The 13,216-nt window shown below is 37.3% G+C and overlaps 1 protein-coding gene and 1 pseudogene across 9 annotated transcripts in view; one reads left to right on the forward strand and one right to left on the reverse strand.

Annotated features, from left to right (window-relative positions):
- The window catches only part of TENM1 (teneurin transmembrane protein 1), a 918,261-nt gene that overhangs the window by 815,929 nt on the left and 89,116 nt on the right, over positions 1-13,216 (reverse strand). The gene's annotated exons all lie outside the window — the stretch shown is intronic.
- On the forward strand, positions 4,367-6,008 carry LOC102411770 (annotated as a pseudogene).

Below are 13,216 nucleotides of genomic sequence, written 5' to 3' on the forward strand. Positions count from 1 at the left end.
CCTGGAAAATCACATGGACGGAGAAGCCTGTTAGGCTACAGTCCACGGGGTCGCAAAGAGTTGGACATGACTGAGCAACTTCACTTTCACTTTCATGGATGGGATGTAAAGAAGTGTATTAAAGAATAAAGTCAATTCTTAGAGGGACAGAAGAGAAGAAAGGGACCAACATTTGTGGGAAATATCTATGTGGCAGTCATTATTGTAAAAGCATATATATATATATATATATATATAAAATCTCATTCAATCCTAGCAATAATTTCACCATAAAGTAATGGTTTAGGGTGGTAAAAGAATTTGCAAAAGTAAAAAGGTGGTAAATAGAAGAGCTGGCACTCCAATTCTAGTATGCTTGATGTTAAAGCCTAGACTTGATATTCTTAACTTATTTATGTACCCTGGAAACACTTGAGGACAGAAATTCAACAAAATGAAAAAACAACCTATGGAATGGGAGAAGGTATTTGCAAACCATCTATTTGATAAGGGGTTAGTATCCTACATATATTTATATGTAAATATATAAAATTTATATTTGACATATAAATTATATATATATATATATATATATATATATATGAAAAGTGAAAGCATTAGTCACTAAGTCTTGTCCAAGTCTTTGCAACCCCATGGACTATAGCCCACCAGGCTCCTCTGTTCACAGAATTCTCCAGGCAAGAATATTGGAGTTGGTTGCCATTCCCTTCTCCAGGGGGTCTTCCTGACCCAGGGATTGAACCCAGATCTCCTACATTGTAGGCAGACTCTTTACTGACTTAGCCAACAGGGAAGACCTATATATGTAAATATATAAAATTTATATCTAACATAAAAAATATATATATATAAAACTCATAGCAAAAAATGTCTGACTGAAAAAAAAATCTGAGTATAAACACTTCTTCAAAGAAGACATACAAATGGCTGACAGTTACATGAAAAAGTGCTCAGTGTCACTAATCATCAAGGAAATCTGAAGCTAAATCACAATAAGATACAACCTCATACTTCTTAGGAAGACTATTAGCAAAAACGGCAAGAGATAAGTACTGACGAGGATACAGAGAGAACTAACTAGAACCCTGGTACTCTGTTGCTAGGAATGTAAATTGGCACAACCATTTTTGAAGATAGTATGAAGGTTCCTCAAAATATTAAAATAGAACTACTTTATGATATGGCAATCCTACTTCTGGGTATAAATCCAAAGAAGAGAAATCCGGATCTCAAAGAGATGTCTACACTCCTGTTCTGTGCTGTGCTTAAGTCACTCAGAGGTGTCTGACTCTTTTGCGACCCCATGGACTGTAGGCACCTCTGTCCATGGGGATACTCCAGGCAAGAATAGTGGAGTGGGTTGCCATTCCGTTCTCCAGGGGATCTTCCCAACCCAGGGATCGAACCTGGGTCTCCCGCATTACAGGCAGATTCTTTACCATCTGAGCCACCTGGGAAGCGCATAGCTACTCTATTGAATACTTGAAATTTGCTTAAAGGGAAGATCTTAAGTATTCTCACAGAAAGGAATGAAGGAAAGGGAAGAAGGGAGGCAGTGAGAAGGAAAGAGGAAGGAAAAAAGGAAGGAATGACAGGGAAAATGGCAACTTTGTGAGGTGGTAAATATGTTAAATAAATAGACTGTGCTACTTCACAGTGCAGGCATATATCAAAACATCAACGTGTACACCTTCAATATATAGAATTTTTAATTTGTCAATTATCCCTCAAAGCAAACTCTCCAGAAACCTCATTCTAAGTGAAAGAAGTCATACACAGAAGAGTAAATGATGCTTTTGAACTGTGGTGTTGGAGAAGACTCTTGAGAGTCCCTTGGACTGTAAGGAGATCCAACCAGTCCATCCTAAAGGAAATCATTCCTGAATATTCATTGGAAGGACTGATGCTGAAGCTGAAACTCCAATACTTTGGTCACCTGATGCAAAGAACTGACTCATTGGAAAAGACCCAGATGCTGGGAAAGATTGAAGGCAGGAAGAGAAAGGGATGACAGAGGATGAGATGGTTGGATGGCATCACCGACTCAATGGACATGAGTTTGAGCAAGCTCTGGGAGTTGGTGATGGACAGGGAAGCCTGGTATGCTGCAGTCCATGGGGTCACAAAGAGTCAGACATGACTGGGCTACTGAACTGAACTGAAATACTATACAATTTCACTAACATGAAATTCTAGAAAAGGCAAATTTAATCTATGGTGATAGAAAGCAGATCAATGATTCCCAGATCAATGAGACTGGGGATAGGGCAGAATTAACCAGGAATGGGCAAAAAAAAATCTATCTTAAGGGGTTATGGAAACATCCTAAGACTTGAATAGTGGTGGTGATTTTTATGGGTTATGTATTTGTCAAAAGTCACTAATGTATGTACTTAAAATGGGTGAATTTTATTATATGTAATTATACCTAAATAAAGTTGATTTAAGAAGAAACAGAAAATGTCTTTCAGTTCCCTCAAAATTTGTTGCACAAATTTTCCAATTTAAATTTAGTAGTTCATTAGATGAAATGCCAGGAGAGTTACTTTTAAGTGAAAAAGGATAATGTGAAAATATCATATTTATTTAGAAATATTCAGGTTTTATAAATGCACACTTATTTGGTATCTCAGAATCAACAGTTTTGTCACTTAGTACCTTTTTCTTTTTATGGTAATGGATCTAATACATTCTATTCACATTTTATTCTGTATATCCAAAGCAGAACATAAAGAGCATCTGATCCAAGACAAGTTTGATCATCTAAGTGTCCAATGTACTTGTTAGGGGTGCTTTGACTTTAAGGTAAGAAGTGCAGAATGCTTTCCAAGTTTGTTAATTAATAGCATCCCTAGACAAATATCTTCTTACTGCTGTGCCTGATTGCTAAATCTCTCTGCTTCAAGGCAACAGATGGCTTAAATTCTCCCAGAATTAAAAAGGAAATAATCTAGAATTCCTTGTGATTCAAGGGACTAAATTTAATCAGGTTATCCTATAAGTTACAAATATCCTAGAAAAAATGAAGATGATCAAAATGGAAATGAATGGTTGCTATCTTCTAATTGTGTGAGTAGTGTGTAATAGTCTTTATAGTACCAGTTGATGAAATACTGCTACCATAAAGCAGCATGTACTAAACCCAACCAAAGCCTCCAACAGTCTCTCTTCTTAAACTTTTTCGTATGACAGCAATCTTCCTCTCTGGGCTTAGAAGCTAATACAGATTGCAGAGTTCCTTGAGCAGTCTTTAATAAGTCTGATTCAAAAGTAAGAATAACAAAATTCTTTCCTAGAAATTTTATCTTAAGGTTCATTTGGTTCAGAGAACTTTTTTGGATTGATCCAGATTATATGAGTTCTATGAACTAACACTATTTAAATATCAGTCTAAGCAATATTAAAACATTTTTTCTTCTTTACAATGAGTTGTATGTCAGCATGTCATATGGTCCCCTCTAGATTGAAAGCCATCAAAGACAGGAATCAAAATGCCTGCATCCATTATGTTATAAAAACACACTGCTCATAGATCCTCATCAAATGCTTAATTATTGACACTATCTGAACGTCTGCCTGTTGTATGGGATATGCCAGACCAACGTGGCTTTATAAAGTAGAGCCTGTTTCATATTGGTATTTTCTTTTCTTTTTATTAAAGTATTTAAATATTGATTTACAATGTTGTGTTAGTTTCAGGTGTACAGCAGAGTGATTCAGTTATATATATATATATATACACACACACACACACACACACACACACATATTAATATTTCCTATTGTCATTCTACTCACTCAAATCTTTGTCTATTACTATATAACTAAAGTCAGGCAGGCTGCTTGCAAAAAAAGGGCCCTTTTTTTTTTTTAACACAAATCTCTTTCCAAATCTCTGTATCTCTTCCCAATGTTCTGGCCTTTCCACTGCATTTTCCAAGAAATTCTCTTTGAATAGAGATTAATTTTTAGTTTGAAAGCACATTTTAATATTCTCTATTATTTCACAGACACAGGGAATCAAAATTTTTCCTAAAAAATCAAGGAAAATGAGTCTCAGCATCTTATACCAACTGCATACGTCATTCTCTACTCCATCCCTACTCACCAACATATACACATACAGACACAAAATCCCAATCTGTAGCACAACCATCTAACACTTGATATTTTGGTAGAGAGAGGAGACAAGTATACTAAAAAGAAAGGAAGAGGGTACATTATATTTTAATAATGTGACAAGGTCTAAGCAACAAAATTATTAAATATTCGGGTTATGTAAAGCAGTCATCCTCAGCCTATCTTGGAGCCTCACCCCATCCCTGATCTATATCCCAGAGTGTATGAGATGACAAGAAGCTCGGAAATGGAGTAAAAGATGAGGTTGGCCTTAGGCACCATCTGGCATCCACATGACATAAAACTAGGAGCCACATGCTTATCACACATGCTTTTCTCACAAAGGAGTATCAGTCATAATTCATTTTGTTTGCTGGCCACCATTTCAAATTATATGATCTCTTACAGTTACAATGGTCATACTTAATCTCTAGTGATATACAGACTTAGCCTTGTTATCATAGACTTTGTCCTGTTTTCCAGTAGAAAATGGTTTTTAAATGGCTATTTGTTTTTGGTAGGTTTCTTGATTTTGCTAACCCCATAAGACACGGGGGATGATGGATGAGAATAATTCTTCTAACAGTTTCCACAGTGATATACATACATTATGCACTCTTATAATGATGATTTTAGAAGACAAAAATCACCCGTCCCCTCGGAGGCTAACTCAATTGTATGCATTTTTAAAATAGTTCTCTTTTTTATGACTATAAAAGCAATACATTTCAATGAAAAAAAATCAAACAGTTTAAATATGAGTAAAACTGGGAGAGAAAGAAACATGCAGTCTGGGTGGTAGACAACTAGGTTCAAGAATATCTGATACAGATTCTTTGTGCTGGGTTAAGGAGGAGCCAGACAGGGACTGAAGCGAGCAATGTGATCAAAATACTGCTTCAGTGGGCGATGTGGAACTGGAGCAGAAGGGCGTTCATTACAGTGATGCCTGAAACAGGACAAAGGGAGTGGTGGTCGAAGACGGGGAAGAGCCCAAGACCAAGCCAGAGGCCAAAAAGAGTAAGACAGGAGCAAAAAACAGGCAGCAGGAGAGGGCGCAGTTCTGTATGAAGACCCCCCGGATCAGAAAACCTCACCCAGTGGCAAATCAGCCACACTCAGGTTCTGCTCGTGGAATGTGGATGGGCTTCAAACCTGGATTAAGAAGAAATGTTTAGACTGGGTAAAGGAAGAAGCCCCAGATATCCTGTGCCTCCAAGAGACCAAATGTTCAGAGAACAAACTACCAGTTGAACTTCAAGAGCTGTCTGGGTTATCCCATCAGTACTGGTCAGCTCCTTCAGACAAGGAGGGGTACAGTGGTGTGGGTCTCCTCTCCCATCAGTGCCCACTCAAAGTCTCCTATGGCATTGGTGAGGAAGAACATGATCAGGAAGGCCGAGTGATTGTGGCTGAATATGATACATTTGTGCTGGGGACAGCCTATGTGTCTAATGCAGGAGAAGGTCTGGTACACCTGAAGTACCGCCAGCACTGGGATGGAGCCTTTTGCAAATTCCTGAAGGGTTTGGCATCCTGCAAGCCCCTTGTGCTATGTGGGGACCTCAACATGGCTCATGAAGAAATTGCCCTTCGCAACCCAAAGGGAAATAAAAAGAATGCTGGCTTCACTCCACAAGAGCATTAGGGCTTCAGGAAACTGCTGCAGGCTGTGCCACTCAATGAGTTTCCGGCACCTCTACCCCAACACGGCCTATGCTTACACCTTTTGGACCTATATGATGAACGCATGATCCTAAAACGTTGGTTGGTGCCTTGATTATTTTTAGTTATCTCAGTCTCTGTTGCCTGCATTGTGTGACAGCAAAATCCATTCCAAGGCTCTGGGCAGTGACCACTGTCCCAATACACTATACGTAGCCCTATGACACCTCTCCCAAATCACATTGAGCCTGGGAAATAAGCCCACCAAGTTAGCTTTAAACTTCTTACCCCCAAACTTCTTTAATAACTGCTCTCTAGAGAAATCTGCACTGTATTTCCCTTCTAAACTACAGAATCCTTTACCCAGGCTTCTAATAACAGATCAGACACGACTGGGCAACTTCACTTTCACTTTTCACTTTCGTGCACTGGAGAAGGAAATGGCAACCCACTCCAGTGTTCTTGCCTGGAGAATCCCAGGGACGAGGGAGCCTGGTGGGCTGCTGTCTATGGGGTCGCACAGAGTCAGACACAACTGAAGCAACTTAGCAGCAAGTTCTCAAGGAAGGTGTTTGTGTAGGGGTGGTGCTTTTTTTACTTCTTTTTTTTTTTTACATTAAACAAAAGCTATTGATATTTCCTTTGAACTGTCCATATGAAAATAAAGAGCCATAGTTTAAAAAAAATCTGATATGATATACAACCCATGGAAGGAAAAAACAGTGATTTTATATTTGAAAGGATTATTTGGATATGGTTATGTCAATATGCTTCCATCAAAATAGTCATGTCAGGCAGTCATATCAAAACATTCTGCTTTGAGACGGAAACTAGTGAAACACAAGAGGGAAAGTCTGGGTAAGACATGGTAAAGGAGGCATGTTCTTGAGAGGTCTGTGTCATTTTGATCAATGTTGGGGAAGCTAGCAAAAGGATCTGATAAGCAGCTGTAATGTAATTGAGATTTCATTCATTTTAAAAATCAAATTCTGCATCAGATTTTAAAACATTCATAAATCATATTTCAAAATATTGAATTATATGCAAAATATTAATTGATTTTATAACAAACTGATAACTACTCATTGCTAGACACTGTTCATTATTCTTTATGTATATTACATCATGCAATTATCATAGGAGCCCAGAGTAGTAGTTACTATCCCATTTCACAGTTAATAAAGGAAAACTATGGGCTCAGAGAGGTTACAGAATTACAAGGTCATGCATGCATGCTAAGTCACTTCAGTTGTGCCTGACTCTTTGTGACACTATGGACTGCCAGGCTCCTCTGTCCATGGGATTCTCTAGGCAAGAATACTCGAATGGATTGCCATGCCCTCCTCCAGGGGATCTTCCTGACCCAGGGATAGAACCCTATCTCTTATGTCTCCTGCATTGGCAAGCAGGTTCTTTACCACTAATGCCACCTGAGGGGGTAGGGGTGGGCTTCCTTGGTGGCTCAGACGGTAAACAATCTGCCTGCAATGTGGAAGACTTGGTTTGACCCCTGGGTTGGGAAGATCCCCTGGAGGAGGACATGGCAATCCACTCCAGTGTTCTTGCCTGGAGAATCCCCATGGACAGAGTAGACTGGTGGGCTACAGTCCATAGGGTCAGAAAGAGTTGGACACAGCTGAATGACTAAACAGTGCACAGCACCACCTGGGAAGCCCTGAACTACAAGGTTATATGGAATTAAAGGGTTATCATAGGTACATAGCACTGATTCATCTCATAAAAAAATAGGAACTTCATTTGATGTACTTTCTCATATAGTCACTGTATCTTATAAATACATTTCTAGGTTTTGCCTATTCTTTCTGTAATACTGCAAAAAAAAGTATCATTTAAATTGAAAGTGAAAAAAATAAAAAGCCTTAAACATTCATAAACGATTAGTAGGAACATAACAGGAATTTAATTATATTGCAATATTTCTACACATGTAGAATGATACAATTGCTTTCCATAGTCATCGGCCTTTTTTTTCCAGCAGAAATATGTCAATATTAAATCACAGTGAAGTAATTGATTGTATTACAACCTAAAACTAAAAGTATATTATACAATTAAATATATTTAAGTCCTCTTTTTAAAGCGTAATTTGCACCTGAATATCTTTCCAGTTCCTACACCTAGCAACAGACAGTTCAAATGTGAAGCAATATCATTTTTCAATTTTGGTAGGTGAATTATTTTATATATGAGGTTATGGAAAACAGAAATTGTAGCTTTAAAACCCATAATTTTATGAATGTGTGGGTGCAAATAACTTTATTTTTTCCATTAAATACTTGTATAGATTGTTCCTATATGAAAATCATTACTATAATTTATAAAATAGCATTAATATAATCAACACAATTCTGTACATTCTGATATAGCTCATGCATTTAATTTATTCCAGCATGTTAAATCAATCAATTTAACAAACTAAACACATACTTTATCTTGATGAATAGTTTTATACAGATCTACTCCAATGTATTACAATATAACCATTACTATCAAACATATTTTCCACATTTATTTAAAAGCTATGCAATGTAATAGTTAGAACAAGGCAGATGTACATTTGAATATTGGCTCTGCCATGGAGTAGCTGTTATGTCATTGGAGAAGCTCCTTAACATCTCTAAGGTTGAGTTTCTTCCTCCATAAAAATAGGGATAAAAATAACTACCACACAATGTTGTTGTGAAATTGCTGTTAAATAAGTTTACATACACGACAGTGTTTGGCCCAGAGCAGGCACTCAGTGAATGTAAGTATACTTCCTTTCTCAAAATATTACATGACTAATTGGGAGTGGGGTGGTTCCAAGTATTCAGTTAAGATGGCTTGTTTCTGTGTTTTAATTTAACTACGCTATATAAGCAACCAGTTCTCAACATTGTTTAAAAGCAGTTAGTGAAAAAAATACATGTTAGCTATTCTTTGTCAATTGTCACAAGAATTAGTGACATGCTTTTGGGATTGGATTAAAAAACCCCGGGTTTTCTTCTAAATGACTATGAATGTGCATGCAGTTGAAGGATGGTAACAATAAAAAAAGGAACGCTGGGTCATTAGGTCCACCTTCTGGCTTTTCCATGGTTTAAAAAGATAGATAAAACAATTATTACACAAATCACTTGGGTGCTGTGATGACAGAATGAGATTAGAAAGGAGCTTTATTACCAGCCTATAAATGTGTCATAAAAGTACAGTCATTTTATTGGTTTTTCTATTTCAAGCAGCTGTCATTTTAGTCATATGTGTTTTCTGCCATCCATGATACATAACTATGTATTTTCAGTATTTCCAACCAATTAACAGGCCAGGAAAGTAAAAGGCAGAATTTCCTAAGTCCAAACTCAAAGTTTTTAAGAGGCTAATGCAATTTTTTAAAGTTCATTTAAGTAATAAAAAGTCACTTGATTCATGTTTATGTCTCTTAGTCTAACCTAGTGAATTGTAGACATCTGAAAGTGGAAATAATTCCTCAGCCTCTTTTGACAGTTGGTGAATATTTCTGTCTGTGTTCTACATATTAACCAGTGTCTTGACATAAAATATTACTTATTTTAAAGAACTAGGTCAAAATAATCTTTAATTTTTCTTTCAAAAGGACACTTCAAACTCCCACTCAGGGTAAATAACACTGTTAATGATGACCTGTACAATTATAAAACATTTCAGAATAATTCAATCGTGTTATTAAAAAGGGTGGTCGAGATATTGTTAAAAAAAAATGTCAAACTGATTATTGAAGTGCAATGAATGATTTTTGACTTGCATTGACTTATATCTCAATAATTCTGAGTAAGAGAGACACATAATCTACCTTAAATAAATGTGTTCCTTTGATTATGCCAAGAAATCAACAAAATGACCTCATCAGGTTTGGCTAATAATAGACTAGTGAAGAAATAATTTTAAACAAGTATCCAATACAACCCCAGATAATTTTACCCCAAACTCAAAAACATGATTTTTTTAAATAACTATTTAGAAATTATTTAAAATGTCTCTTTGGAAGTACAGTCCTATGATTAACTAACTTTTTAGTGGAGACTTCCTATAAAAATAACCTTTCTTGCTACATCTGAGCCAGTGCTCATCTTATTTGTCCTATGCCCAAATTTCAAGAAAACAAGGGCACTTACAGGGCCAAAAAGGCAGTTTGAAGTTTACCTTCTCCAAGACTTTAGATGCCAGAGTGCTTTAACATTGCCCAGCTGTTCCAATTACTTCCACATGTCTTAAATTTCCCCTTCATGGCGACCTTGATGTGCCTGTCTAATGCACAGGTACACTCTCTTGAGTAGGCAGGTTCCTCTCTCAGCACAGTTAGTAACTTAGTGGTATAGAATCAATACATCATAAGGATCGTTTGACTCACTTTGGAGGAAGGCAGTTAAACCTGACATCTGTAGTCATGATTACTTTCCAACCAACAGGAATCTTTAAAGCATATCAAAAGGTGTCATTCAAATACTATGGCTACAAATAAATGAATCCCTTTATGAGACTATGAGCCTATATGCCAGTCCCAAAGCATTGCTTTTTTCCCATTTTAAACCCCAACATACATTTTTTAAATAGTTCAAACTGGCTGTTTCTAAACTTTTATTTTATTGCACACTAAGCCTTCAGAAATAATTATTCATTGAAAACTAATTTATGTGTAATGTGAGTCTAGGAGATTATCACACTTATCTTACCATTTATTTGAAAATACTTTATTCCAGGAAGACTCCTTCTGTGTCACATTTAATTGCCTTTGAAGCTCCTGCCATTTGAATCTGTCTTCTGGAACATGCATTTCATCATTATTTTTTAGCCTTGTTACATCAATCACCACAACTGCTATAGAAGATTTCTGGGCTGTGAAGTGATAATTTGTTCCAGTGGTATTAATGAGGCAAGCAGTGGTCTTGAGGGAGGTGACAGCCCATTGCTTTACAGACAGCACCAGATTAAGGTGCTGGACAATATACGAGCCTTTAAGCATATACTCTAGAACCTTTGGAGTGTTTTATAACTTTCCTTATCAAAATTAACATAGAAGAGATACTTCTGACACATTATCTACAATGAGCTAGGCATATCTAATCACCAAGGGGGGGAGCATTAATAAGTGTTGCTCAACTTACCTTGAGTTACAGACACATAAGAGAAACTTTGTACTGCTCCCAACTTGAAGGCTCCCTAATGCCTTATAAGCTGTGAATTGGTCTATTTCCATTACCATGGTTGTAATGGCATGTCCCTAGCCACAGAGGAGTCTAATTCCCTGAGGTGCAGCCAATGAAAACTTGTATTTCTGGGAATTAGTTCTCAGAACTAGGAATGCCGATTTGTTGTTGTTATAATACCATGCCCATGAATACCGCCTCTAGGAAGCAGTACATCTGGAAACAACAGATGGTACATGTGGAAATGGGTTGGATGGAGTATTTTAATACCCACACATCTCTAATTCAGTTCTACCAGTCTGACTTCAGTGTTTTCTCAGATTATAGAGTGCTTCAGAATTGGTAAGACAGGCATAATCCATATTATTGTTACTATCAACAGCACCAGATGAAAGCCTAATGTTGTAATGTCATTATCTATGAACTCTCATTTGACCACATATATAAGCACAGGCAACAATCTGGACTTACCTTTTAATAACGGAACAGGTCAGTCCAGTGTACTTCCTTATCTCTTTACCAACAACCACAGAACATAAATTTATTTTAAGATGAAACTAACTCAGTGTGCTACTGTCCTTAATATAGGAAGGAAACATTTAAGCTCTTTCACACACTGTCTAAACAGTTTATCTCCCTCCACCTTCAAAAGCTACCAGAACTATTATAGTATTGCAGAAATTTCACTTAATATGGTAGGAGAACAGCTTTGCTAGAGAAATACTTCCTTCTTGTGCTTCAAGAAGGCTGAAATAAGATGTTTGAGATATGTTGGCATTTTAAGAAACATACCATCTGAATGGTAGGAAAATAACTTTTAGAAGCTTAGAATTTCATATTCTGTACTTTGTTAGCGCAACTTAGCTAGAATTAGGATAGTATTGTACCATCTATCAAAAGAAAATGAACCCTCAATGTAGATTGAAAGAATTAATATTGTGAAAACGATCATATTACCCAAGGCAATCTACATAACCAATTCAGTTCAGTTCACTTCAGTCACTCAGTCGTGTCCGACTCTGCGATCCCATGAATCGCAGCATGCCAGGCCTCCCTGTCTGTCACCAACTCCTGGAGCTCACCCAAACTCATGTGCATTGAGTCGGTGATGCCATCCAGCCATCTCATCCTCTGTCGTCCCCTTCTCCTCCTGCCCCCAATCCCTCCCAGCATCAGGGTCTTTTCCAATGAGTCAACACTTCACATGAGGTGGCCAAAGTATTGGAGTTTCAGCTTTAGCATCAGTCCTTCCAAAGAACACCCAGGACTGATCTCCTTGCAGTCCAAGGGACTCTCAAGAGTCTTCTCCAACACCACAGTTCAAAAGCATCAATTCTTTGGCGCTCAGCTTTCTTCACAGTCCAATTTTCACATCCATACATGACCACTGGAAAAACCATATCCTTGACTAGATGGGCCTTTGTTGGCAGAGTAATGTCTCTGCTTTTGAATATGCTATCTAGGTTGGTCATAACTTTCCTTCCAAGGAGTAAGCATCCTTTAATTTCATGGCTGGAATCACCATCTGCAGTGATTTTGGAGCCCCCCCAAAATAAAGTCAGCCACTGTTTCCACTGTTTCCCCATCTATTTGCCATGAGTGATGGGACCAGATACCATGATCTTCGTTTTCTGAATGTTGAGCTTTAAGCCAACTTTTTCACTCTCCTCTTTCACTTTCATCAAGAGGCTTTTTAGTTCTTCTTCACTTTCTGCCATAAGGGTGGTATCATCTGCATGTCTGACATTATTGATATTTCTCCCGGCAATCTTGATTCCAGCTTGTGCTTCTTCCAGCCCAGTGTTTCTCATGATGTACTCTGCATAGAAGTTAAATAAGCAGGGTGACAATATACAGCCTTGATGTACTCCTTTTCCAATTTGGAACCAGTTCAATCCGTATCAAAACACCAATGGCATTTTTGTACAGAACTAGAACCAATACTTCTAAAATTTATATGAAAACAGCAATTTTGAGAAAGAAGAAAAGAGCTGTAGGTATCATGCTTCCTGACCTCAGATTATATTGCAAAACTAGAGTAATCAAATCACTATAGTACTGGCACTAAAACGGACACATATATCAATGGAATAGAATAGAGAGCCCAGAATAAACCCACACCGTTATGGTGACTTAATCTACAATAAAGGAGATAAGAATATACAGTGGAGGAAAAGACACTCTCTTTAATAAATGGTGTTGGGAAAACTAGACAACTACATGTAAAAGAATGAAATTTTCTCACACCA

Source organism: Bubalus bubalis, chromosome X (genome assembly GCF_019923935.1).
Source record: "Bubalus bubalis isolate 160015118507 breed Murrah chromosome X, NDDB_SH_1, whole genome shotgun sequence".
Classification (NCBI taxonomy): domain Eukaryota; kingdom Metazoa; phylum Chordata; class Mammalia; order Artiodactyla; family Bovidae; genus Bubalus; species Bubalus bubalis.